Source organism: Euprymna scolopes, chromosome 21 (genome assembly GCF_053919585.1).
Source record: "Euprymna scolopes isolate OS-2025 chromosome 21, ASM5391958v1, whole genome shotgun sequence".
In the NCBI taxonomy this organism is placed as follows: Eukaryota; Metazoa; Mollusca; class Cephalopoda; order Sepiida; family Sepiolidae; genus Euprymna; species Euprymna scolopes.
Window position 1 is genome coordinate 14,179,177 of NC_136502.1, and position 14,855 is coordinate 14,194,031.

The 14,855-nt window shown below is 34.0% G+C and overlaps 1 non-coding gene across 1 annotated transcript; it reads left to right on the forward strand.

The window, feature by feature from the left end:
- The first annotated feature begins 7,611 nt into the window (after positions 1-7,611).
- On the forward strand, positions 7,612-7,747 carry LOC145243311 (U4 spliceosomal RNA). Its single transcript, XR_013862852.1, has one exon. It is a non-coding gene; the product is annotated as a U4 spliceosomal RNA (small nuclear RNA).
- The last annotated feature ends 7,108 nt before the right edge of the window (positions 7,748-14,855 follow it).

Below are 14,855 nucleotides of genomic sequence, written 5' to 3' on the forward strand. Positions count from 1 at the left end.
CGCGGACCCCATAATTTTATTATACCATATTTCTTCAAACTGAAACATAATTATCAAAGTATACTTACGTTGATAGATATCAAAAGTTTTTGTTGAAATTTGTGGCATATTTTTATTCTGTGGAGGCCAAGCGCAAAAGCAGACCCCACATTTTTATTATACCATCCCTGTTCAAACTTAAACATACTTATCAAAATATTTTTATGTAGATCTATATCAAAAACCCTTGTAAAAGTTTTTTTTTTTGTTTTTTTTTTCCATACTTTGGGTGCTAGGCGCATACGCAGACCCCACAAATATAATAAATCACCTCTGTTCAAAATAAAACATACCTATTTTTGATTCTCGATACCTCTTCTATCATTGTATGCGGTTAGTTTTCTAAAATAATCACCATATAGGAGCCTATTCGTGTACAGACACACTACACACACATATACACACAGACGTTTAGCTTGAGAGAGAGAGAGAGAGAGAGAGAGAGAGAGAGAGAGAGCGTGCGCGCGCGAAAGAGAGGGAGAGAGAGAGATGAATTCTCTGAATTTTTAAGCAGAATTTCAATTTATTTTAGAAAAGGACAAAACACACACACACATTCCGACACTATTTTACAAATCCGGACAGAATTTTCCAAGTAGGTGATTATTCAAAATCTTGAATGGTTCTTTAGTATTGGTGTTTGTTGATGATAGAACAGAGAAAACGTACCCTTCCTTCAATCCACACAAAAAATATTAAAATTGCCTCTATTGAAATATAAATACTCTAATGAATTATGCTTGGAAAACTGTATTCATGTGACCAGTTGTTATCATATCTTTTACCTAATTGTGGATCTGGTAATGTGCTATTATGTCGTTTCAGTGTGAGACTAGGGATACTTTCTTCGCTGTTGTCTCGTCCAACATTTCATGACATTCGTCACTAATGCACCAACACGAACGGTTTCTTTGAATTGGCAATACGATAGGGGAGCATGTGACGCACAAGCACCTACGTGTTTTGAATCAAATAGTCTTGGAAGATTTTAGATTATCACGTTTTATTTCCAAGAACTCTTGTGGCTTTGCAGACAAATTTTTGTGCTTCGCAAGAAGATGTCATGTGAGTTTAGGGGGTTTCATAGCATCATTGTTCAATACTTTTCCACAAATCATATGAATAGAAATATGAAACATACAATGCACAAATTGTGGGGGGGGGGGGGGGTTATAATTAGTTTATATGAAAGTTTTGTTTCTCTGTGATAAAAGCGTTGTTTAAGTTAAAATTGCAAATGTAAGTTTACTTAGCCAATTCAACACAGATTTTCTTTTGAAAAATAAATAAACAAACATTTATTTTTTATTTTATTTATTTATTTTTTTTATTCCATTTCACCCCAAACATGGCATATTGCAACTTTGGTGTAGGGGGCTACTATCAGAAACATAAGCTACTGAGGTACTATGTAGGGAGCTAGGCAGTAAGATGTCAGTTCACGTTACACTTGAACTTCTGCATGTCAGTACAGTTGGGGAAGCAGGGAGCCGGAATTGAATTCCAAAGTCTAGCGGTTCTGCGGAAAAACTACTGGAGTAGAAAGATCTTTTACATCTAGGGATCTCTACTGTGTAGGGGTGGGATTTAGCTACTTGTCGGGTTTTTCGAGGGTATTTACGTTGTGGGGGCACAAGTGCTTGCAGTTCGTCAGAGCATTTATTTATAAATCAATCTTTTCAACGTCATCGGGCTTCTTCAGGTTAGAAATAGTTTTCTTTTCTTTTCTTCATTCTACATAGCATGATGCCACTAAAAAAATAAGATCCTTGCGGTCTTTTTCAATGTTAATTTATTCTGCTTTTTGTATTTCACTATTATAACAAATAAATAAGGAAGTACCAAATTAATATTTTGAGAAAGAAATTAACTTTTTCTTATTTGATAAAAAAAAAGCAGGAACTGACATTCAGTTAAAGTAGATAGCTGTATTTTGTGGATTAAAAATGGCAGAATTCCACTATAAAGTAAATGAGTCACATCCTGTTATTTCGAATAGCAATACATTTACTAAAATAACAAGATTCTGAATAGAAATAAATTTGTTGATAAACCATTACTTTGAATGTAAAAGTAAAAAAATTTAAAAATTAATAATAAAAAAACAAAAAACAAGTATAATGACCATTTTTATCTTTTCTTTTTTTTCACTTTGGCAAAATAGCTTCATGTATCAGCAAACAAAGTAAGACATTAATGCCTGTTTTATTTATTAATTTATTTTCCAATCAAACTCTTGTAAATTACATTATTACCTCCCCTTGCTCATTAAGGACCTGACACTTTCTGTGTGAATTAGGTTTGGTTTGATCCAGACTTAGGAGTGCACCATCTCAATCTTTGTTCTTCTTTCAGGAGAAGGAAACATTAGTGCCAAACGCCTGATGTGTCCCTACCAGGGAAGGTCAAATAGTTCGTTCTTCCCTATTTTTGTATTCGACCAGAGTACCTACTTGAGGGAGTTTGTTTTCTAATTGTTTCATTGGTTTTTGTGATTAAAACGCAAGCCTCTTGTTGGTTTCTATCTTTTGCCTCAGTTTTTAGTTTTTAAATATTTTGAAAATTATTCCATACAACATAGTATTTAGTTGAGACCCCACAAGGGCAGAGTAAGACACAGGGTCAGTTTTTTATATAAGGGAAAATCCAACCCTCAGTAACAAAGAAAGTGGTAGCAGGGTGCACTCTAGATTAGGATAAAAATGAAATCAATTCGGCCTAAAAGGATTTCTACTTCACTGACAGAAGACAAAAAGATTAAGTTTAGTATCAGAACAGATACTACACTTTGCTTCTAGTCAATGAAAGCAAAATCTAAATTTCTTTTTGTGTTAAACAAAGTTTGTTGTACATACATAAATATGTCTCATTTAAAGTTTCTATATTTTTTAATAAAATATGGAACAGGTACATCAGGTCTGTTGCCAAGGACGCTGGGAAAATGGTGGGATCCTTCTACCGCTCCAGAAGATATCTCACTAATGATGCAATTCTCTATCTGTATAAAAGCCAAATACGTCCAAGGATGGAGTACTGCTACCAACTGTGCCACGGGCCCCGAAGGGCGATCAAGGTTGAATTTTTTGGTCTTATAAATTCATATTTATTTATTATTTGATCTTCCACGGTCGGGTCCGTTAACAAGTAAAATTTTATATAAAATTCAATGACAGAACTAATTTTGTATTAAGGATTTTATAATAATAGCATACCGTCTGCATCCGCGCAGTAGATGTATAAACAGCAAAGATGACGTATTGTCTGATTTTTATTAAAACTTAAACTGTTTTAAAAAATAATTTGTTCACAATTTCAAGTATTTATATTCTGGCTTTTATTGGAAATTTGATGAAATAATATTCAAGAAGAATTTTCAAAACCGCCAAATTTTCTATTATTTGGGTTTGGGTTATTCGGACTCTTTTTATCTTGAGTGTTGTTTACACAATATTTCGGCCATAGAATCTGATTTTCTTCTGCAAAAACTTGCGACAAAACAGATAAATACTTAGTGAAATCAGTTCAAAAAGACACTCTTCTGGAGGTTAGCAATTCAATCCTCAACGCAGACGATACTAAGAATACAACTGCAAAATAGTTTAAAATTGTGCCCAGTTATGGCTGATTGAACAAGATCATGCTGGTGGATTAAATTTTTTTTAAATTCATTTGAAGTTTTGTGCAGATTCTCAAGTTTGACAGAAAGATTCCCAAAATTCCACAGGATTCACTTGAACAAAGTTGGCGATTACATCCACTGAAATGTTAAAATAACACTCAAGATGAGAACAGTAGTTCGAATAACCCAACTAATTCAAATTATCGATCTTCATCTAAAAAATTCATAAACATAACAGCCAAACCTTGAAGTCAAGATGAAACCAAATTTTATTATTGTATTCCATTTTACAATCTTTTTGGGGTAACTAACTTTAAAACAAAAAAGAAAATATTACCATCATGTCGATTGCTAATTTAAATTAATATGATAATCAGTACTCGACATGATGGTGACATTTTCTTTTTTGTTCTGTAAATTACTCTTGTTTTAACGATATTTGTCGTCCAAAGGGTCGAGCTTCAAGATGATACCAATCTTGTGAAAATTGGTCGCTTCTGTCAAAGGTTTTAGGCAGACATACATACATAAATACATACATTCATGATGATTGCAACGTCTTGTCAGATGAGTGCCACTCCCTCAGACACTTCATAAGTTTATAAGCCCAAAAATAACTTCTGTTTTTTTTTTTAGTCCTGCCGGTGAATTCACATGCTCATGCAAGCATGACACTGAAGACAGTCATTGAGATCACTTATTACATGCGTCCAGCATTTCAAGCCTCCATGCATCACAACTTTTCCATCGCCACAGGACCATTTTTATAGACAAATGCCTGAGGGAGTATCTATACACAGATGATGTTACAGCGTCTTAGCTTTGTACGACAGCTAAGTCTCTCTCTCAATTCAAAATGTTGAGATCCAGCAACAAGCAAGAGCAAGATAGCCAGCAACAAGTTAAACTGCAGACCAGCTTAATACAGGTACTAGTCTCCCGCTTTATCAGAGATTTGCTTCTCCTAGAAAGGTTGCCTTCACCACAGCTTACGGGAGCCCTCTCCACCCCAACACACACATACATACACACAAACACACACGGTGCTAGTTGGTCATTGACTCCGAAAAAGGGTTCATTCATACATACATACATACATACATATAAACAGATAGGTGAGATATATATTATAGACTAGCAGGGAATAATATTTCGGTTCATTTGGTTTTACATACATACATACATACATTACATACATACATACATACATTACATTACATTACATACATACATTACATTACATTACATACATACATTACATTACATACATACATTACATTACATTGCATACATTACATTACATTACATACATACATTTAAACAGATGGGTGAAATTTATATAATAGATAAAAATATTTCTACATTATGCATATATAACATCAATTTTAGTTTATATGTACAGTTGCCATACTTTAAAGCTAAACAATTTTTAAAAAAATCTTGTGCGCCACCTGCAGACTGACAGGCAGTACATCATGAATGGCAGACCAACTATGAGAAGAACAGTTCAAACAGGCAGAAGAATGTAACCATGCTACCCTTTTCATTGAAAATGACATACTAATCAAATGAGACTCTTAAGTTCACTGAAAAAAATCCATTATGGTCAACAAAACGTTGGTAGAAAAACGTAAGCTGTGTTTTCTGGAATGATATTCCTTTCAGACTGAGGAAATTTTTATTTCTTTGTTTAAATAAAAAGTTTCCCCTGTTTGGGGAGCTGAATGATAAATCGGAATCATTGTAATTTGTACATGAAGATTCAAGGCGCAATCCGCCCCCACTCCCCAAAAAATGAAAGTCTACTTGTTTTAGGCGATTACATGAGAACACTGAAAAACTTTGTATAAAACAAACACACACACATATATATATACACATATATATATACACACACACACACATATATATATATATATATATATACACACAGTCATCCACATGCAGCTCATCAGTGCAACTAGATAAGCAATTACCTCAAGCCAGGATTGAAACCCGACCATCTAAATGATAGTCGGAACTTCTAACCATTGTGCTACTCGGCTGCTGCTATGCAGGCGGTCAATTAATAGTGTTTTGCCACTGTCCAAATACCTAAGCTCAATTTGTTTACACAAAGAGCATCGCTTAATATGCTAATGGTAATTTGTATATTACTTCCAAATATGTTCAACCTAAGATAGGGAGCATTATAGTCATCCACATACAGTACTATTTCGCTGTTTCACAGCTCATCAGTGCGGCTAGACAAGCAACTACTTCAAGCCAGGATCGAAACCCGATCACCCAAACGACAGGTGGAGCTTCAAACCATTGCTCTCTGTATATGTATAAACCCTGTGTATGGCTTCATTGCAAGTGAATATTTTTTTAAATTTTGAAATGGCTATGAAAGGCAGAGAAGTGAAAGTTGGAACACTGGAAGAGCATAACAAGGTGCCTTATTTCCCTGATTTTTGTGGAATTTGAACAAATATTTTGAAAGTTATGCTATGTCTTTTCCCAAATCCGTGATTCTTTAAAAAAAAAAAATTTATGAAAATTAATGTACATTTTCAGATACAGACAACAATAACATTTTAACGATTTGGAAATTCTTAAAACGGCTCTTGGATAGAATTTGGTATCGTGGTGACTAAGTTGATTCTGCTTAAAAGTTGGATAGACATTGCAAGCATTTATGACCAAGGATAACCAGACATCCAGTTCCCCCATATTTGAATGGCCCTGTGCCTAATTTATTCAAATGTAAATTTTTATTTTTTGTGCAAAGTGTATATTACAAAGTGTAGTATCTTTACTATTTTGTTCTCAGACAGCGAATAAGAAGTGCTTCTAGACTGAGTCAATTTTTATTCACTATAAAAAGAAATACAAAAGGGAGAATGAACAAAAAATTTAGGCACAAGGCCACCTCAAAAAGAAGGGGTGGGGTGAGGTTGGTTGGTCCATCTCGTTTCTGTTGGAAACTTTAAAGGATTTCTCTCTCGGCCAGCATCTTTATATTTATGTGAGTGTGTGGGGGGGGGGGGTCCTACTTAAACCCAATTTTAAAACATTTTTTTTTTATTTATACGAAAAATACAAAGATAACAATATTAATAAAAATTTCATTTGTGTCGAGGGTGTGTGGGGGGGGGGGGGGGAAGAAAAGTGGTTTCCTTACCCAGTCTGAAATGCTAGACAGCCCGTTTCACTCTGATTTGTAAAGGAACCAGGGTTTCGCAAGCAGCCTCTAAATGGAGGCGGGGGGGGGGGGCTAGACACGGGAGAAAAGAAAAAATTATTGGTGGGATGTTAGTGTTTTGATTTCCTCCCAGGTGGGTGGAATTTCGAGAGGAGGGTGAGGGCTAAATACAGAAAAAACCCTTTTGGGGGGGTAGACCCCACCACATCAAAAAAACGACCTTGTATGAAACATTTATAGGTCGAAACGGTTCAAATAAAATGAAGAAACCGGAAACAACAAAGATCGTGTGCGACGTTAAAATGGACTTGTGCGTGAAGAAGCGGCTTTGTTTACTCCCCCCCCCCGTCGACGATAATAAGAAAACTTTATAATTTGTTAAGTAACAATAATTTAAAATGTTGATAGTAATATGAAGAAAAATTTGAAAAAAAAAAAATCTATTAAATATCGAATTCAGGATAAGGAATCAGCCGGTGAGAGAACAACAACACGTGTGAAGGTCAAGGACGCTAGAAGCATATACCGATTTTTTTCGATCGTGAGCCTTTAACAAAGAAAAAACAATTTTAAATACTTAACATCCATTAAAATGAAAAAAAAATAATTAGGAAACTTTACTAAATGGGTATATATAAACAAATATGTGCCTCATATAAATTTATAAAATTACAAGATTTAATTAATACACAAATAAAAACTAGTAGGAGCGATCGTGTTATATGAAGACGCTGATATATAAACTCGCACGTGAGCCTGAAACTTTAGCTTTGCGCAGAGGCGATACAATAGCCAATGAGGATTTTCCGAGGCGTTGTTATTGCTAGTTGAAAACTATTCCCAATACCCCGCGATGGCACCCACGTGGTGCCAACCGCAATTTCTGGACACCTCTAAGGAGGTGTAAAATACAATCAAAAAACAGAGTGAAATTTAAGTATTTTATTTTATTTCAATTTTCCTGCGACGGGGCATATCGTGGACTAAGTAAATTAAAATAAATACTGGATTACATCTTTCGCCCAAATAAAGTATTTTAGAATTTTATGGCGAAGAATCTTTATTGAATAAAAATCTCCAGTTAACATAAGTTTTCGAAAAAATAAACTGTATTCTATTTTTCTAATAAATATTGGGTAAAGTAACATTTTTATAATACCAATGCAAAATTTGGTACAGCTCAGATAAGTAGGTCCTGCATACGAGCCTCGTTCTGAAAAATCTGAGCAGTTAGGTTATATGAGACCGGTGCTTCTTCTACCATTAACGACCCTTTTTACGTTGACTTATCTTGCTTTTGGTTGCATTTATTTATTTCCACTTGTTCGTTTTGTTTATAGTAATAAATGCTCGAATTTTCTTTGAATTTTGTGTTTCTTTAATTTATTTTAATAGTTTTTTTTTTTTTACATTTAGCTTAAATTGCTTTTATATTTCACTAACCGACCTTGTGTCTAACTCTGCCCTCGTGGGGAGGCAAGTAAATAGGAAGTAATATGGCGGCTGAAAAACGTTTTTCGACCCCAATAAAAGCATTACAATACACTTAAACCCAGCAGAATTTCCGCCATGCGATATGCGCGCCCTTGTTGTTCTAAGTTAACAATTAGCGACTACCTGTGTTTCAACCTTAAAAAAAAAAAAAAAAGGAAAAAAAAAAACGCTTTTTTTACTAAAAACACTAGTTTTTTCCGTTTGTTGTCTTTTTGGAAGGGGAGGAGGGTGAGGCGCCCCTATTATCCCAAAGAACCAAACCAGCTCAGCTATGTAAACACTTTGCAATATTTTTCAATAACTATTTACAAAAAAATTTCTTCACAATCAATTTTTATTTAAAATTAAGAAATTATTTTCTAAAATATTTTGTTTATATATGTTTACATTTTGTTTTGAAGTAAAAAAGTAAGAAATTAATTTTAAAAAATATTGTTTATATCCATCTTCATTCATTTTTTGGTAGCTTCACCGGTTGTTAACCTAAATTTTCCGAATGTGAGGACGAGGCTCGTCTGCGGGACCTACTTATCTAAGTTGCACCCAAAATTTAATCAAGTATTAATTATTTTCGTAAAATATACATAAAAAACAAAAAGAAATTGTTTACAAAAGTTTCACATTTTCTTCCATGCTAATTTGTTAATTTGTTTTAGAGTGAAGACGGAAATCGGGTGTCGTAACCGGACTATTATTTATTCCGATCGAGGTTTTCATCTGACACCGGTACGGCCGAGGATAGAGTTGGCCACGCCTCACATTTTAATTAATTAAACTAAAGTACTTTTTGTGCTATTTGTCGTTTAACTAAATTAGTACTTATATACTTATTGTACTATGTTGAAATAATAACGTTATTATTTAGAAAGCCATTCTTAGCATGTGAAAAGGAGGGGTACTTTTACACTTAATCAAAACATTAAAAAATGAAAATATCGAACAAAAAAAAAAAGGTTATATTGTACGTATCCGTTTTGAACTGAAGATATCTCTGAAAAAAATTTTCACTTAATTTGATCGAGTAGTTTTTTTTTGTTGTTTTTTTTTTGTTTTTTTACAACGGAAAAACACGTTTTTATGAGAGTACGTTGAAGGTAGACATATTTGAATTTTTTACATTTTTGTTTGGATTTTTAGAACACGCCACGGGGAGATAACTCAATTTAAAGCGCCGACACTCCCTCCCCATCTTTAATATTGGCTTTTACCTCTAAAAATCGAACCTTTTATCGTGGCTACCGAGAAAGAAGGCCGATGCATATGACAGCGTAACGTCACTTCCTAATTAAGTTGTAGGTATAGACAGCTTCCGGTATTCAACCACGTGGTCATGCTAACAGGCATAAAAAAATATGGCTACCAATCTGTGTTACCGATTGTCCATGTATGTTCTAAAGAAAAAGAACAATTCTCCATTAGGAAAATAATTATTATAATTGCACATTTGGAATAATTTTAATCAAAATATCGTAAGTGAATTCGTGTTTGAACTTTTATTTTTATTGAAGAAAGTCGAATATTTCATTTTATTTATTTATTTATTTATTTATTTTTACTCCAAAGCAAACAATTTTTGGGTTTGTATTACTGTACACACAGATTTGAAAAAGTTGTCAAAAAACAAATATATAACAAATAAATGTTATCAAAAGCAAGATAAGTTACTTTTCTACCAAACTGGATATATTTTTCGTGTTTTTATTCAATGTAACATGTTTATTCAGCTCGAAAAACATACATTGTTTACCGATGTATTGGAAAATTCAAAATAGCGCCCGACTCTCTCTTTAACACTGTAAGTTCGAGAAAAGGTGTTATAAATAATAAACTAGACAAAATACTATTAAAAAACACCAAATATATGTCAACATATGTCACGGTAATATATATTGAGCGAGTTTCTAACAGTATTTTGTCTAGTTTTATATTTATAGCACTTTTTCCCAAACTTACCGTGTTCAAACCCGTTATGTAAATTAGGGTTTGTATTACTGTACACATAGATTCGAAAAAGTTGTCAAAAAAACAAATATATAACAAATAAATATTATTAAAGGTAAGATAAGTTACTTTTCTACCTAACTGGATATATTTTCAGTGTTTTTATTTAATGTAACATGTTTATTCAGCTCGAAAAACATACTGTGTTTACCGATGTATTGGAAAATTCAAAATGGCGCTTGTTGACTCTCTCTTTAACACGGTAAGTTTGGGAAAAAGTGCTATAAATATAAAACTAGACAAAATACTGTTAGAAACTAGCTCAATATATATTACCGTGACATAGGTTGACATATATTCGGTGTTTTTTAATAGTATTTTGTCTAGTTTATTATTTATAACACCTTTTCCCGAACTTACAGTGTTAAAGAGAGAGTCGGGCGCTATTTTGAATTTTCCAATACATCGGTAAACAATGTATGTTTTTCGAGCTGAATAAACATGTTACATTGAATAAAAACACGAAAAATATATCCAGTTTGGTAGAAAAGTAACTTATCTTGCTTTTGATAACATTTATTTGTTATATATTTGTTTTTTGACAACTTTTTAAAATCTATGTGTACAGTAAAACAAACCCAAAAATGGGTTTGTTTTACTGTACACATAGATTCGAAAAAGTTGTCAAAAAAAAAAGTTGTCAAATAAATGTTATCAAAGGCAAGATAAGTTACAAACATGCCGACATTTTTCTTTTTAAAATATATTGATAAACATTGTATCATTTTCGAAGCGATTACACGTTTTAAAGTGAGTAAAACCACTAAAAACCTTCCCAGATAGGTAGAAGAGTAACTTATCTTGCCTTTGATAACATTTATTTGTGATATATTTGTTGTTTGACAACTTTTTCTAATCTATGTGTACAGTAATACAAACCTAAAATTTAATTTAACTTGAAAATAATATTTACAATACACGTGCGTACACTGCACAAGCACCCTTATTATTATCATAATAATAATAGTAGTAATAATAAAAAAAACTTGTGTAGATGACATCGACTGGCGCCACACCACACCAACTAGTTGTGTCAGGGAGGATGAAAAGACCGAGATGAAAGAGTACTGACCAAATCTCCACTGGAAGTGTGCAGTTCAAATCTAGTACCCTGGGGAGGCATTTTGTCACCCAAACCCCAGGAAACACCAATGGGCGATGTCAACGAGAAATCAGTGACAACGGCTGTTGCGATAACATGCAATCATCTGCATAAGTGGTCAAAAGGTAGAGAACACTGGAAATCTGGGGAAACTTGTCACTTGGTCTCCAGGGAACACCACAAGTTACTGCCAGTGAGCAATCACTGATGATGGCTTGTGAGACAACTAATACGCTACACATTTTGATGAAAAACATGGGAAAAAATGGACATAGAAGAACAGAAAACCAAAACTTTAAATATAATTTCTGTATTTAAAGTAATAGTTATTTAAATATTTCAACATATAATCTTGTGGAGAAAATCCAGCTTCCCAATAAGGGGCACTCTGGATAGGAACAAAAATAATCTCAGTCATGAAAGATTTCTCCTCCACCGACCGAAGACAGAAAAGGTAAAGTGTAGCATCAAAACAGATACTACACTGTGATCTTGTTCCGAAGGCCAAAAAATATTTGTTTAATGTTTCTTTAATTGTTTGTTCCCTAAATTCATAATTCAGTTTTATCAGTATTAAATTGTATATTGCTTTAAAATTACGTAATTTTACATAGATAATGTTTATATTTTATATTGAATAAAGTTCAGTTTAAGTAGTAATCGAACCGTGTTCCCTTTTCTTTTTAAAAATGTTTTAGTGCTCTTTTTCAAATGGCCCTCATATAGTACTGGCAGCCTGACAAATCTTACCTACATTGCCTGCAGACATTTTTCAGTTAACAGGCCTTCTTCTTACTCTCGGTGGCCGTGATCATACTCTCCAGGCCTCTTACCTACCAATTATCGCTTTTTCAAGCATCTCGACAATTTTCTGTGTGTGAAATGCTTAAAAAACCTAAGTAATATCGAAAACGCCTTCAGCGACTTCATCGCCACCAGAACGCAAGATTTTATATTACTGACATAAATAAACTTGTTTTGCGTTGATAAAAGTGTGTCGATTCTGATGGTGTTTATTTTAATCAATAAATTTTTGTTTGAGCCGAGATATGTTCATCTGAATATAAAAGTTAAAAACCGTAAGAACTTTCTTGTCAACATGATAATAGTAAAATTAAAATCTATAGATGATCTGTCACAAGTGTGTTTTTATATTTGAGAAAATATATGTTACGGTATATATATATATATATATATATATATTTCTTCAGCGGTGAAAAACCCCAGACGAGAATGCTCAATGTATAGGCAAAGCAGTATATAGGAAATTTATTGCTGTGAGTCCAGAATGAATTTACATTTTGTATCCGCTGGGAAGATATCCTCTGAAGATGAGGAGAGATCCGAATGGACGCTATGAATTCTGACGAAGCTGGTCGGATCTCTCCTCATCTTCAGAAGATATCTTCCTAGCGGAAACAAATTTTAAATTCATTCTGGACTCACAGCAATAAATTTCCTATATATATATATATATATATATATATTGGATTTTTACCCTTCACCGGACTATCCATTCATGTGAAATCTTTTTATTATTTTTTTTTTGCCTCCTGTTCCCCTTACCTCACCCTTTTTTTAACCAAGTAAGATCTTTGACTTACTTGTAGTTTCATTAAATACTTTTATATGCAAAATCCGATCCTGCATTTTGCTAATTCCTGCCCTCTGATGAGAAGGAGAGTATTTCTTCGAAACTCCGCGGATTAAGGACTATCCACTTATCTTGTGCTTCCTTTTTTTAAAATTAAATATGTTTTTAACTCTTTTTCAAGATGTCTTTTAACATATTTTATTAATCATTTGTTCATATATATATATATATATATATATATATATATATATATACTTCGGAGTAGTTTTTTTTATTTAACAATCAGTGGTTATGTAAACGTGAGATTGTAGGTTTACAATTTCTACCAATTACATTTCTACAAATACTCCTGCTACAGAACTTCTGATAAATTTATTTTCACTTTGACTTTCCATGTCTTACTGACTTTAGCAAATAAGGTGCATACCTTTATAACTATTTGCTAATATTTTCACTCCTCTGATGAGATGGTAGACATCGAAACCCTATAGGTTAAGGAGATAAACTTTCTAAAACATTCTTTGTCTTGCTTAGAATAATAAAAATTCTTTGATATGAAACTCAACCACTTCATTTCATTTCAATAAGAGTTTTTTGAAATTCATTGAATTACAGTTTAATATATATTGTTATATCCTTACTTTAAATAAGAATACAGCAAGAAACACGGGGTTATTGGTGAAAGACAAAGGGTTTTGTTTTTTGTTTTTTTTACACGGTGGTCACCACTTATCAAGGCCCGGAAGCCACTCGGCGATAAGGGTTATTGCAAGTACAGTACGTTAGTGTGGAGATTTAATGAAGTGTTTACTTAAGAGGGCGGTTCATTAGGAATTTGTTAACGTTGGACTTGAACACATCCAAGTTGTAGTCAGGTGGGAAGCAGGCAGACGGAACAGAGTTCCACAGGCGTGCAGTTCTAAGAAAGAAGCTTTGTTCATAGAATCTACGTTTTGATTTAGGTACAGATAAAGAGTGGGGGAAATTTTTCACAGTGGATTCAGCTAGACGGGTGTTTTTCGTGAAGGATTGGCGAGGGGGGGACTAGAGATTGGAGTTCAGACGAGCACCTGCCATGGAAATAACGATAAAACAAGGATAGGCTCGCAACGTCTCTTCTGTGGGAGAGAGGTTGCAGGGTAGAGAAGAGGGCATCCCCCACTAAGCTACGAAGTCTATTTTGTACTCTGTCAAGGCAGGATAGACTGTTTTTAGCAGCTTCTGCCCAGATATGGCAGCAGTATTCCATCCTTGGACGTACTTGGCTTTTATATAGATAAAGAATTGCATCAGTAGTGAGATATCTTCTGGAGCGGTAGAAGGATCCCACCATCCTTCCAGCGACCTTGGCAACAGACTTGATGTACGTGTTCCATTTCAGATCAGGAGTAAAGGACAAACCTAGAAGCTTGTCAAAACACGGGGCTTCTCCTAGACGAGAGCCATCCATTTCAATTGGTGCCAGATGGGGATCAGAGCGTTGATGATGTAAGGATAGTAGTTTGGTTTTAGATGCATTAAAGGTAACCAGTCACATCTTCCCCCACTGAACCACGCGCTCGAGATCAGAGGAGAGAGAATCAGAGAGAGCTTTATCATTTACAGCCTTTATTGTGTTGCCGTAGATGGCCGTGTCATCAGCATAGATGTCAACGAATGATTTAAGTATGTGGTTAGAGAGATCATTGATGTAGATCAGGAAGAGAGTTCAGCCCAGGATTGACCCTTGAGGGACTCCAGCATTAATACTGCAGGCCTCTGATTTTTGTCCATCGACCATTACTCTTATGAGCCTATCGGAGAGAAATGATTTAATGAT